General features: G+C 43.3%; 1 long non-coding RNA gene across 1 annotated transcript; it reads left to right on the forward strand.

The window, feature by feature from the left end:
* Nucleotides 1-884: 884 nt before the first annotated feature.
* On the forward strand, nucleotides 885-3,560 carry LOC143265375 (uncharacterized). The gene is made up of 2 exons (XR_013039846.1): nucleotides 885-2,840; nucleotides 2,923-3,560. It is a non-coding gene; the product is annotated as an uncharacterized LOC143265375 (long non-coding RNA).
* Nucleotides 3,561-13,584: the final 10,024 nt, after the last annotated feature.

Genomic DNA, 13,584 nt, shown 5'->3' on the forward strand with positions numbered 1-13,584 from the left:
ACGTTAGTATTCCCTAGGGGTAACGTCGGTGTAAGACCACTCCTGCAAACTGGGCATAATGTAACTCGGGTACCTTCCCTGTATTCTCATTCCTTAAAACATATGCTAGGAGCCCCATTACGAGTCGAAGTACATCATTAAACTCGACCTTCAGCATTACTATTCTTATCGACTGTTATCACGACTGCATAACGAAGATTTACAACCTCTAAAAATTCATAAGCTGAATTACAACGGATGACGAAACGTTCACGATTATATTATAATTCGTCCAGACGGAGTTGGAACCGGATGACGCGGTTTCCAGGGTAAATGTTTGCTTACCGCGCAGTCGGAGTGATGTAAGACGGATTCAACATTTTTGCGAAAATATTGGCAGGGGGTGATAAGATTAATCATGAAAAAAATAACCGAACTAGAAAACGAAAGCTCTATTGTTGCTGCAGAGCATAAATTATCCAGGTTTAAGCTTATGTATCACTTTCGTGTGAGGCAATCGCTTCCTTGTCCACATCGAGCTAACGCGTCACCAGACAGATTACGCAATCGACGATTAATCGTCGTTGTTTTCTTTCGTTTATATTTTTGTTTTCGAGACTCTATCCGCCGTCACTCCTCCCTCGTTCGATCAGATCGAAGCTAATTGTTTTCCGCCGTTCGCGGCTATTAACCAATCACCGTTATCGGCCTGGGTCTCCATGGCAGGCTCAATCGAAGCGGACAGCTGCGCAATCAAGTGACGTCTACTCGACCATGGGATACGAGCATTTCGTACCTAATTTCGTACGATTTTTATTTACTTCGCTATTAAAACCTTCGAAGCCAATCTTGCGCCGGGTAACGATGTTTGTATTCTGGTATCTTTCGGGGAATACCGTGGTAATAAACTAAGTTATCAATTACACGACGGCGCATCGTGTATCCAAGTATCTCGTTCTTGCATTTTACGGCAGACGTATCAACATCGTTGGTAAAGTAAATTTTTCTGCGAGATTGCTTCGGAAGAGACGCGTAGTTCCTTCAAAAGTTTGATCGAGTCCCAAGGGCCCGGGGCAAACCGGTCGAGCCTAAACAGAACCTTGTAGGTCCCTCGAATCTTTTCGTAGATTCAAGACGTTACGCAGGATATTCTTTCTAGCGTATAAATGCAAACATCCAAGAGTCTAAAAAATGTCTCGATATAATTTGTCGTAGTATAGGTTTAAATTATCGCCTAGCGAACACAGTCGTCGAGGTTATTCACGGCCAAAAGTCGGTAAACTCCCAAACGAGCGAAGGAAAAGCATCCTGTAATCGAGAGCCAGGAGTAGCAGTCGAGACCGAGCTGCCCACGCCTGCTCGATAAACAGAGAGAGGCGACCGTGGGAGGAGACGTTCGAGCCGTCGAAAGAGAGAGAAAGTGCTGGCAGCTGATCCCCCGGAGCGACGAAGAGCGTGACGCTTTGGAACAGAGAGCAAATATCTCTGTCCGAGGAGAAACAGGGACCGAGAGAGCGAAAGAGGAAGAAGGGAGAGGGGTTCTCGAGCGATAGAGCAAGGTGCAATGCTCGAGCGGCGCTGCACAAACAGCGTCGGGCGTCGCAGTCCACACCAGCCAAGGTCACCCGGGTAATGTCCCGATGCCCCCTATGCAGGACAAATTCAGCCACTCGACCGAAAGCGGTGACGAGAGGAACTGCGATGGTGGAGGGCGGTTGGCGCGCGCACGGGACCAAACGAGCGCTCGATCAGAACTATGGTGGGAGAGACAGGGAGGAAGCAGAGGTTAGGTTGGGCCACGCGGTGCGACAACGCGCATCACCCTGGAGTTCACAGAAACGGCCGTGTTATGTAACGTCCGTTGGGAATAATGACGGGACGAATGCTCGGCCGCGAAAGCGCGTTACTTCCTTTAACGACGTGCCAATGATTTAACCCTTCCAAGGTTCCACATACCGGTTCCCACCAAATTCTTTCCCTATGACCATCTTAATACCCGTCCTAAACGTCTAGGTTCTTAAATACGTGGACGTTTCTGGATACAACTAATAAAAACACTGTTCATCCCAAACGTCTAGGTTCTTAAATATGTGGACGTTTGTGGATGCGTCTATTAAAATCAGTGTCCGTCCTGAATGTCCAGGTTCTTAAATACGTGGACATTTCTGGATACAACTAATAAAAACACTGTTCATCCCAAATGTCTAGGTTCTTAAATATGTGGACGTTTGTGGATGCGTCTATTAAAATCAGTGTCCGTCCTGAACGTCCAGGTTCTTAAATACGTGGACATTTCTGGATACAACTAATAAAAACACTGTTCATCCCAAACGTCTAGGTTCTTAAATACGTGGACGTTTGTGGATGCAACTATTAAAATCAGTGTCCGTCCTAAACGTTCAGGTTCTCAAACACATAGACGTTTATGGACGCAAATATTAAATTGATTGTATTGTTATAGTGTTGACTGCTCTAGCACAGAGACTGTCAGATGTTCTAAGTGTCTTGCCATGCATGGTCGTTTCTACTGCCACGATCAACGTGGTGAGCGTTTAGGTACCTCGACGTGTACGGTTTGTCAGACCAAGAGGTTAACATCTGCAATAATTGCCCGGGCAAAGTAAAGCCTTGATCAAAGAACGAGGGGAAGACCGTTCGGGTGAATTTAGAGCGAAGGTTAGAGCCTCGCTCTTCGTTGAAAGAATGTCGACCTTGGGTGTGTTTAGCCAAACAGAGAGAGTCAGTTATGCAAGATCGCATCACGAATGACCCGACGCGTCGCTAAGCTTCTTTGTGCGGATTCTCGGAACTTATTCGACGGACGATTAACGCCTCAACCGCCTCGATTCACGAAAATATCTGTATTATTTCCAAACTTCCTATTCGATCAGATTCACCTGAATGTGTGGAAAATGAACGTGAGATTTCGTATTACGGTTCTAGGAAACGATTTGAACGTTCAAGAGGACGCCGAAGTGCAAGAGGATGTTTTTCACGGAGGAAAGTCGTTCCAGGGAAACGCGGTCGTCAATTTCGAACGTTGGACCACGCTAGGTACAAGCGTACTTATTTTGATGACGAGCGACGCTATCACCGGCCGTTTCGTGGAATATTTTGTTTGCGACGCATCCGTCCCCGTCCGCTGACGAAACCGGATGACGCTCCGGACTGAAAGTCAAGCGTGTCTCCAATGAAAGAGACCGGCAGAGGAATAATAAAAATGCACGCGGCGCGTCGCGACGGATAGGACGCGTGATTATTGGACTATGAGAGCAATGCCGGTTCCTCTGACTCTGACATTGAACCTTTCGAATCCTAGAGGGGACACTCCTTTCGATTTAATTATTCTAAAAGACTACGATACCGTCCAAAATGCAGCTGCATCTATTTGTCTATGGTTCTGAATATCCTTGCAAGGATATTCAAGTTACATCTGTAATATTTCCTTCAATTCGAGCCATCTTCAAATATGGTGTGCGAATGTCAAGTTACAAATTAATTAGTCGATAAGATCGTTAACGAGGCTGATCACGCAGTATGTACGTTCAATTTATACGTAAAATATAAATAATCAGAGAAGACAGTACGTCTTTATAAATTCAACGGCCATTTCGTTCTGTTGCGACCGTCAGTGTTGGCGCGCGCCCAATTAACCACTCTTTTTGCGATATCATTGCCCTCACTCGGGGTCTCGCTCCTTGAATAAAATGAAGCGTAATTTTCGTGAGCCACGGGAAAACCGTGGAAGGATGGTAATCACGATTGCATGTTAATTAATTCGTCCAATTAATTTAAACGATATTCACGAGACTAAAAGCGTTACTTTCCTTCCGCGGTATTTATAACTGCGGTTCTATTCGCGATCAAGATCAATAAACGTCAGGTTTATAAATAGTGCTAGCGGCTACTAGTAAACGCAGCGTGAATTTGAACTTGGGAGAATGACATAAAAATCGCGTTTCACGTAACTTTCGGAACCGGTGATTTCAGTTATCTCTTTTCACGGAACGGTTTTATATAATTCCCGTGCACTGCATAATTTATCGTATTTACATAAATCGCTAATCCTCGATTCTCCGTACCGTTACATGAAGCGCCAATTACGCAAACAGACACAAAAACAAGACCCTCTCTGCATTCCTTCAATTTATTTTTTCCAACCTTTATAATCACAGCTGCGGTTATGCGCATAACTCGCGATGTAATTCAATTGTGCTGCATAACTGTTCGTAATCAATCAGTGCTTCCAAGCTCTGTCCATTATATTTAGACAAAATTTGATTTGAGCATCCTGTTTCTGGACGAGAATGAAAAACAAGTCGAGAATGAGTAGACAGCGTAAACCGGAGAGAGTCAAAGACAATCACTCGAATGCAGACGCGCTAAAAATATTCGCAAAAAATAACTACCGAAATTACGCCTCTGACCACTCGGCTGACTACTTTCGCCCGTCTTTCTCACTGCCGCTTTGAGAAATCAAAAACAAGCTCGATGTAGAAAAACAGTTACGGTGAAATAATTTGTCACGAGAAACAATGAGAAATCTGAAAGGTTGTCGGCTCGAATCGAGTTAAAACGCAGAAATTGCGAACGGTAAATATTTTGGTCGACCAGTGACGTAAAAGTCATTTCTCAAGATACGCATGGTAACTGCTGGACCAACTGTTTTCGTTTACCGATGTTATTCATACTGGTTCATGCAAGTCGTGCATAATTTACCGCGATAAGATTGCGTTAATTTTAGACGGGTCAACGGTAAGCTCGCTGATGCAACGATGCTTGGACTAATTAGTCGATTAAAATTATAAATAACGCTTACAAAAATCCCGATGAATATCAAAGTCCGAAAATAACTGGAGCGGATCTGAAGGTAAACAGGATTTCTGATCTAAAGGGGTGTTCGAAGGCGTCCGAACCGATTGTTAAGGCTCGCGGGATTCATTCTCGTTGACGCGCGAGCAGAATAATATTGCACCGCACAACAGAGTTTATGAGCCGTGTTCCTTGAGTTATTTCCGTCCCGGCGATCCTCGGATGCGTTCCTAAACGTGCAACGACCCCCGTTGTTCGAACCGTTCATATCGACAGACATTCCACCGTGATGTCAGTCGATTAAAATCGCCATTACGCAACCGTTCAAATCTTTTCGCGATCGGCCCTCCTTTTCGCGACCAGTTTTTTACCAGATCAGTAATACACAGAATCGCGAGAGCCGAAATTCTGCCCGACGTTCTCTCCGTCTCTCTCTTTCGAAAGAGCTGACCGCTAGCTAGTTTCACCGGAGCCACTTGACGTGACCTTGCTTTGTCACTGACCTGTCCTAGGCGGTGGTCTGTGGGTTGCTGGCCACGACACTCACACTACGACGGGGATGCATCGACGTACGCGCACCATCTGCCTTCGTGATATATCGACCGACTCCCCTTTTAAGCCGCGTACACACGATCGTGAACTTGACATTAAGGAATCCCTGAAGCAAACCGAATTCTGCGGGCAACTTATTTAGAACTATGGGTGCTAACTAGGGTTAGAAAGGAAGCATGTTCTCCTGACCATAGCTTCGTTAGGTCTGAAGGTCCTACTAGTACACTGAAGTCATGAGACTTCTTTTAGAGATTGATGTTATTGAATGATGATGATAGAATTAATGTGTGTCATACATGTATACATGTCATACATGTACATAGGGGTCATACATATATGATGTCTATATGTCAACTATATATATCTAAGCGTCCTGAACTGCAGGGACAACTGAAGGGACAGTAATACAATTATGAACGTGGCTGAAGTACAACTTGCCTAACATATGTCCATATGTGAACTATTTCCATGCGTCCTGATCGGTAATTGAATGAAATAAACGAAGGAACAATGCAGTTGTGAACGTGGCTGAAGTAGAATTCGTCGCCTAAGTATTCCAAGTAACATATATCCATATGTCAACTATATCTCTGCGTCCTAACCTGTAATTAAATGAAATAAACGAAGGAACAATGCAGTTATGAACGTGGCTGAAGTAGAATTCGTCGCCTAAGTATTCCAAGTAGCATACATCCATATCTCAACTATATCTATGCGTCCTGATCTGTAATTAAATGAAATAAACGAAGGGACAATGCTGTTGTGAACGTGGCTGAAGTAGAACTCGCCTAAGTATTCTAAGTAACATACATCCATATCTCAACTATATCTATGCGTCCTGATCTGTAATTAAATGAAATAAACGAAGGGACAATGCAGTTATGAACGTGGATGAAGTAGAACTCGTCGCCTAAGTATTCAAAGTAGCATACATCCATATCTCAACTATATCTATGCGTCCTGATCTGTAATTAAATGAAATAAACGAAGGGACAATGCAGTTATGAACGTGGCTGAAATAGAACTCGTCGCCTAAGTATTCTAACTAACATACATCCATATGTCAACTATATCTATGCGTCCTAACTAAAAGAAATAAAAAAGGTACCGTTGTGAACGTAGCTGAACGCATATCAGCAGTCGAGCCACCTACAAGCTTTGATTTCGAGGATCGTCGACGTCCGGTGCAACGGCACCAAAAATTTGCGCGCTCAGAAATAGCGTATCTCGCGCAAAATAAACTGACTCCTCCGCAGGCGCCACTTTCGATTTCCCGACGAAGAGGCAACGAAATATATCCCCCGGTTGCAACATCGTTATGCAAAATACGCGAGTTAGAAACTTATAGTGATTTGGAAATTTGATTACGTTCGAAAGTTTTGAAATGCGGTTTTTTTCGGAGGGCGATGTTAACACGTGGCGATACACATGTGTGCATCGAACGGGGATCGTATATCGAACGATTGCACCGTGTTGCAACGCGACTACATAATCGCCGGATTTAGATCCTTGGTCAGAACCGAGGCAGCGGTTTATAAACAGCTAAGTTCCCGTGGAGTGGCGGCCACGCACGCCTGAATATTTATTTTCTTTCCACGAAATTGGAGAATTTCTTTATATACGTGCGCTTTCGATAACAACTTGGGCAAGGTTAAGATTGCGGACTAAGTTACCTAACATTTAAGTTTTGGTCAGGACTATCTTGAGATCAACCTGTCAATCTAGTTTGCTGTATTATTTAATCTGCTGTGTTGGATTGCTACAGGTGGACTGTTTTTAACATCAAAGTAATAAGGAAATGTCGCAAACGTAACACTGTTTTATTATGTACCGATCGTTGTTTTCAATCTTCTCGTTATGTTTTCGTAGTTCGATATCGAAGCTCGTAAAATCGTGAAGCGCGTGAGATTAGTTAAAATAAGACTGATGACTCACGCGTGCAATTGATTTGCAAGGAAAAACAAGGAAGAAAAGAACGATTAACGATCCATTAAAATCGAAGAAGCTTATCGTACAAAGTCTCCCAAGTTCGAAAGCGATTTCCCTCGTGTAGTTTATACGAACTGTTTTTCTCCGATCGCCAGAAGTTTCTTCCAAGAAGCAAAGTTAACGAGCGAAAGAAAATTCTGCGTCTCTTTGATTAAAAATAACTTCGCAAATTATCCCCTTGACGGAAATCACCTGTGCAAAGCTATCTACTATTATCTTTGATTCTAAGATGATTGTTTTAACGGTGAAAGTGAAAGGGGATCATATTTACTCGAAATTTGATGCGATGGGTAGTGGAAGAACGTCATCCATGTTTTTCTCAGGCGCAGTTCTTGAAAGTTGTTACGTGTAATTAGCGCCTGGAGAAATGGCACCTTTTTGCGTGATACTTTTATACGTTAGGAAGTGTTTTTATCGTTTGTGTTATTACAGTCGTTGCTATAATACAGTATAATTGTTATTCTCTGGTAATAATTATTTGTTACATATTACTGTAACTTCGAGTAATAGTGTCCACATCTCCACATTTATAGTTACTCTAAATATTAGAGTAATCTCTATATTAGTTACTCTAATCGTTCCATTCATAATTTATTAGTTATTATCTCTTGTAATAATTATTTGTTACAGTTTATATATATTACTGTAACTTCAAGTGATGAAGTTAGTGTCCACATCTCCACATTTATAGTTACTCTAACTATTAGAGTAATCTTTATATTAGTTACTTTAATCGTTTCATTCATAATTTATTAGTTATTATCTCTAGTAATAATTATTTGTTACAGCTTATATATATTACTGTAACTTCAGTAATAAAGTTAGACAGCGACATCAAACCATCACATCTATAGTTACTCTAACTACTAGAGTAATCTCCACATTAAATACTCTATATACTTATCGTTCCATTCATAACTTATTAGTCATTATCCCTAGTAATAATTATTTGTTACAGCTTATATATATTACTGTAACTTCAGTAATAAAGTTAGACAGCCACATCAAACCATCACATCTACAGTTACTCTAACTACTAGAGTAATCTCCACATTAAATACTCTATATACTTATCGTTCCATTCATAACTTATTAGTCATTATCCCTAGTAATAATTATTTGTTACAGCTTATATATATTACTGTAACTTCAGTAATAAAGTTAGACAGCCACGTCAAACCATGACATCTACAGTTACTCTAACTACTAGAGTAATCTCCACATTAGTTACTCTATTTACTTATCGTTCCATTCATAACTTATTAGTTATTATCTCTAGTAATAATTATTTGTTACAGCTTATATATATTACTGTAACTTCAGTAATAAAGTTAGACAGCCACATCAAACCATCACATCTACAGTTACTCTAACTACTAGAGCAATCTCCACATTAGTTACTCTAATCGTTCCATTCATAACTTATTAATCATTATCCCTAGTAATAATTACTTGTTACAGCTTATATATATTACTGTAACTTCAGTAATAAAGTTAGACAGCCACATCAAACCATCACATCTACAGTTAACTACTAGGCAATTCAATTATCGTTCCATTCATAACATATTTTATTATATTCGTCGAACGTAACTTGGTGTTTTGTGACCTTTAAAAATTTCGCAGACATTCAAAGAAAATGTAGACTTTAAACGTTAGCACGTACAGCTAATATTTCTTTCTTTCGCGTAACTGTCGAAAGAGAATTTTTCAGGCATGCATTCGAAATGGAACGATGTCGAAAGAGCCGAGATCGATGATTCGTTGTCTTAGAAAAGATTGTGGTTGCGTATTAACGGCTAACTTTAAATTCCTTTCCCCGCGAGTTCCTGGAATTTTTCTAGATAAAGCCGCATTAAATGTGTTAGTCTTCTGATATCGTGTCATCGTTTTATCGCTTGTACCGTGATTCGTGTAACCTTCAAAAGCCTATATCCAAGGAAAAAGTGTTGGATTAGCGATTCGCATTCTTCTAAGATGATGCTTCTCTCTTTCTGGCTATGTTTAATTAACAGAAATCACGAGTTGGAGTCTCAAATTTACCGACGAAAGGAAAAGAAGAGAGATAACATGCTCTAGCTGCATGTTTTTAAAACTTGGTCGCAAAATTAAAACGATAACATTATGCTCGCGAAAGACGAATGTATATTGACAGAAATAAAGGTCGAACATTCTTCAACGTGTTTTCCATTTCACTCGCCTGTGCAAAACACAGTGAATCATTCCGTCTTTTCAAATAGCCTCCCTTTGCGATCGATCTTCGTCCTCCATAATAAACAATCCATTGTTTAAAAACTCTTCATTAACTGCGAGTAGCTCCTGTAATTTCTTCGCGATAAAAGAGATGGATTGGTTAGGCAATACGACTAGATTTATTCTGATCCCCCTATTGTCCTTCATAGCCCGTGCCTCATCCACGTGAGCACTCAAGCGATTCGGCCACGTGATAATCCTCTGGTAAAACGGGTACTTTTACAGTACTGAAATTTTGGTAATCTTTGTTTCTGATTTAATCAAATTTCTTTGTCGAATCGAACTTTCTTTCTCTACACGATATACACTTTTAAAGGCACTGCAAAATTATATTCGTTCTTAATAGAAAGATGGAAGGTAATAGGAAAACAGGTAGTGCCACGTTAGGTGATGCTGACGCAATGATATTACGAGTTGGTCCGGATAAGAAAGTCGGAAGTAGTACGTTGACCCATGGAATTCGGCATTGGTAGGGCGCGAGGAAGCCGGGAAAGGCGGAACGAGCGTAAAAGGTGCGAAGGAGGGTTCAGGGAACTCTCGAGTAAGAGTTTCGATGCTCGTCGAAACTAGAGGTGATCGAACTCCCAAGTTAACCTCGATACACTGGAAAGAGTAACAAACTTGAAACCATCTCTTATGAAATGGGGCGCCAAGGATCCCAACGCAACTCTGTTGATCATCTCTTCTTTAAAATTGCATTCTGCCTGCAAGTAAATGTGTGAACCCCTTTTAAATCACATCAGGAGAATGTCCAGAATTCAGACTTGTTCGCTCTACACCGAAGAACCCAACAGCACCAGCTGTGTAGATATGTGAATCCCTCTTCGTACCTGGACTAGGTGTAACCCTCAAGAGTTACTATTAGCTCCAGAGCGAAGGACCTGAAGTAGAAGCGTGCACCCTTCCACATGACATCTAAGTCCTGACCCTCTAGACTCTAGAGTCTAGAACTTAGAGGGTAAGTATGTGTAGATATGTGAATCCCTCTTCGTACCTGGACGAGGTGCAACCCTCCAGAATTACTATTAGCTCTAGAGCGAAGGACCTGAAGCAGATAAGCACCCTTCCAAATAACATCTAAGTCCTGACCCTCTAGACTCCAGAGTCTAGAACTTATAGGATAAAGCTGAAAATTGTAAGGGGAGAAAAGAAGAAACCGTGACATTGATCGTCACGCGATCCAGAAGAAGTCCGTTTCACCTGTTAGTGACATAACGCGCGTCACGGACGAGCGAGCGCATACGAGCGGGTCCGTGCATTTTCTCCGGCAAATATTACGAGAGTAATTCGCGATCGTGCCACGATGACTCCTGCGAGCGTAACGAGCCGGAAGGGGGAGGAAGGAGAAAGGAGCCGATTGGAGGGAGATTCGCGTGCGTACAGAAGAAAGAAGGTGAATAGGCAAGAAAGAGAGAAGGTAAGAGAGACTCTCTCGTGACTGCGGCCAGTGTCAGTGGCCTTGCTTTCTGCGACCCACTTTCTATGCGCGAGCGCGATGTACACCTTCCCCGTGAAAACCGATGCAGATCGCAACGGGGTTTGACCTTTTTTCCGCGACGGTCACCTGGACGGAACTTTTGGAAAACTCGTTTCGCTGAACTTGAGGGACTCGTGACCTGGATTGCTGCTTTTTTTAAACCCTCTGACATCAAACGCTGCTGGAGTTAATATTTATGCAATACTTTTGAGGATGGTTCCTGTGGATGATGGAACACGCATGTTTCAAACACTTTAGGAAAAGTATAAATATTCGAACACAAAGATTAGGAAGTTCTGGAACAAAAGCAGACTTTAGCTATCGAACCAAATTTGGAACATAAGGGAGTCATGTGTGATCACAGGAATGAAAGCCTTGTCTGAAGCTTGTTAGATCGTGATTCGTTGAAGAGTAATTGTACAAGAGAAAAGATGGAAGCATCGTGCTCGAGGTTATCGACACCTGTTCCCAAGAAGGTCGATGACAAAGAAGACGAAGGTGACGGCAATCGTTAGAAAACGCGTCGCTAACTCAGCATTCCCATTAGCATTCCAATACGAGCCACTGCAATCGATGTCGTAATCGCATAAAGTTCGCTGCGGGACAATTGGTAATAATCGTTGATAAATGGTTGATTTAACCCATTTGCGTCAAAATATTCTACGCGACGTCCCTATCTGGAAAAATTCTCGAACATTCGACTACGAAAGATATTTTACTCTTCACCTAGCTTTCAAAGCTCTCGTCATAAGAATTTCGACGCTATTTTCCCGCAATTCTGGATAATTCGCATCGAAATCATCGAAGCCATTGTGACGCAACGTGAAAGTTAGCTCGGTCGGTTAGCCGCGAGCGAGAAAATCCGTCGTCCCGGGAAGAAAGCAAAAAGGGAAGAAGTCCTGCGGGCACGACGCGACTCGACGCAACGGGACAACGACGCGTCAGCGCATTCCTGCTCGGCTCGTGCCCGCGACAGGAGGAACGTGCCGCGGACACGCGCGCTCGCACGTGCGAGATAACCCGATCGCACGATACTCGATCTCGCGCGACCGCCTGTTTCCGCACGCGAGCACAGCTTGCGGTCGCACCGTCCATCTGCAACGCTATTTAGCATGCTATCCGTCTCGGAGGCTCGAGGAAACACGCTTTTCTTGGCACAGACACTTCCCTCTTACTGCCAGAGAAACCAAGCTTGCAACAATGTTGAAATGCTGTGAGGACGCACCGGGTCCTAACTAGCGAATGCGACTCGTACACACTGTGACACCTGTGTCTTATCTACCGATATAGATTACGTAAAACTTGCGATTTTGTAGTTTTCTTGAGAATACCGATAGTGCTTTTACCGCGGAACAGATAGAAAGGCCCAGGAAACGAGGAGCCTTCATGAAAGTGCGTTCCGCCATGGCGTATCTAGCCATCGAACGGTCAACAAAGTAGCTCTTTATACAGCGCCGATTTCTTTCTCTCGTCAGTAAGGTTTCCGCTCCCCTTTCTATCGAACGTTATCGAGGGGAAACCAGCGGTTTCTGTATTACGAGATCGAGCCGGTCAGGACATTGGCCTTCCACCGTTGCGAGTTCCTACTCGATTTACGTAACTCGTTCCATCACTCGAGTGCAACGTGCGTTAACGAGTCACGCCCATGCACGCTAATCGCCACCCCCGCTTTCTCCGAGGGTAAAAAAGTTCCGAAAGGTAGAAACCTCTCTCAGGTAGAAATTCTTCAAAGAAATCTTGCACATCCGACAATAAAGTTGATCTTTCCCTATCTGCTGACCTTGCTACTAAGTTAAAGATCGTGGCAAGGGGTAAGTGTTCGAGTACGTTCGAATACCGCGGAAACTTTCTTCAGCTCGAGAAAGCAACCGGTGTAGTCGCATTTCATAACTGCTTAACGTTCCGTAACGCGCTGGAATGACCAGTGTGTTGGCTAAATAACGCGAAATACGCGTCATATCTGCGATAATCTGACGACCGTGCGCATAACAGATGCTCGTAACGCGGTCGTTACGTGCGTTTCGGCGCGTGTTGCGATCCTATCACGTGTATTCGAGCGTCCTTACGATGCTGAACTTGCCCCAACCTTCGCTTATACCGTTACCCTTCAAACGTTTGCATTAACACAGAAAGGCATCGGAATCACCTCGGTTTAGGACCCAAACTTCACCAAATCACGACCTGAGTCAACGAGGCCCACCATGACGTAAGGCACGTAGAACCAAGAGATCACTCGTTACGTTCTCGTTGACTCGAGCGAACGAAACCTTGGCCGTCGATCGATCGTCTTGCGAAACCTGAAAGGTCGAAAACGGTGGAGAAGGCCCGGGGTCGTTACACTAGCACATGTACGTGGCTGCGGATGTATGGAGTGGCGAGCAAGCAAGAATTTCGCCGATTCAGGGTCCTTCTGTCGCAAGTGCAGGCGGTCGAGACGCGTTCGTCAGGTTGCACGAACGGGGTCAACGACTTTCTCCGATTACCTGCGCGTGACACTGTCGCCAAACCTGCTGGCCGATTTG

The sequence above is a fragment of the Megachile rotundata genome, chromosome 11 (assembly GCF_050947335.1).
Source record: "Megachile rotundata isolate GNS110a chromosome 11, iyMegRotu1, whole genome shotgun sequence".
In the NCBI taxonomy this organism is placed as follows: Eukaryota; Metazoa; Arthropoda; class Insecta; order Hymenoptera; family Megachilidae; genus Megachile; species Megachile rotundata.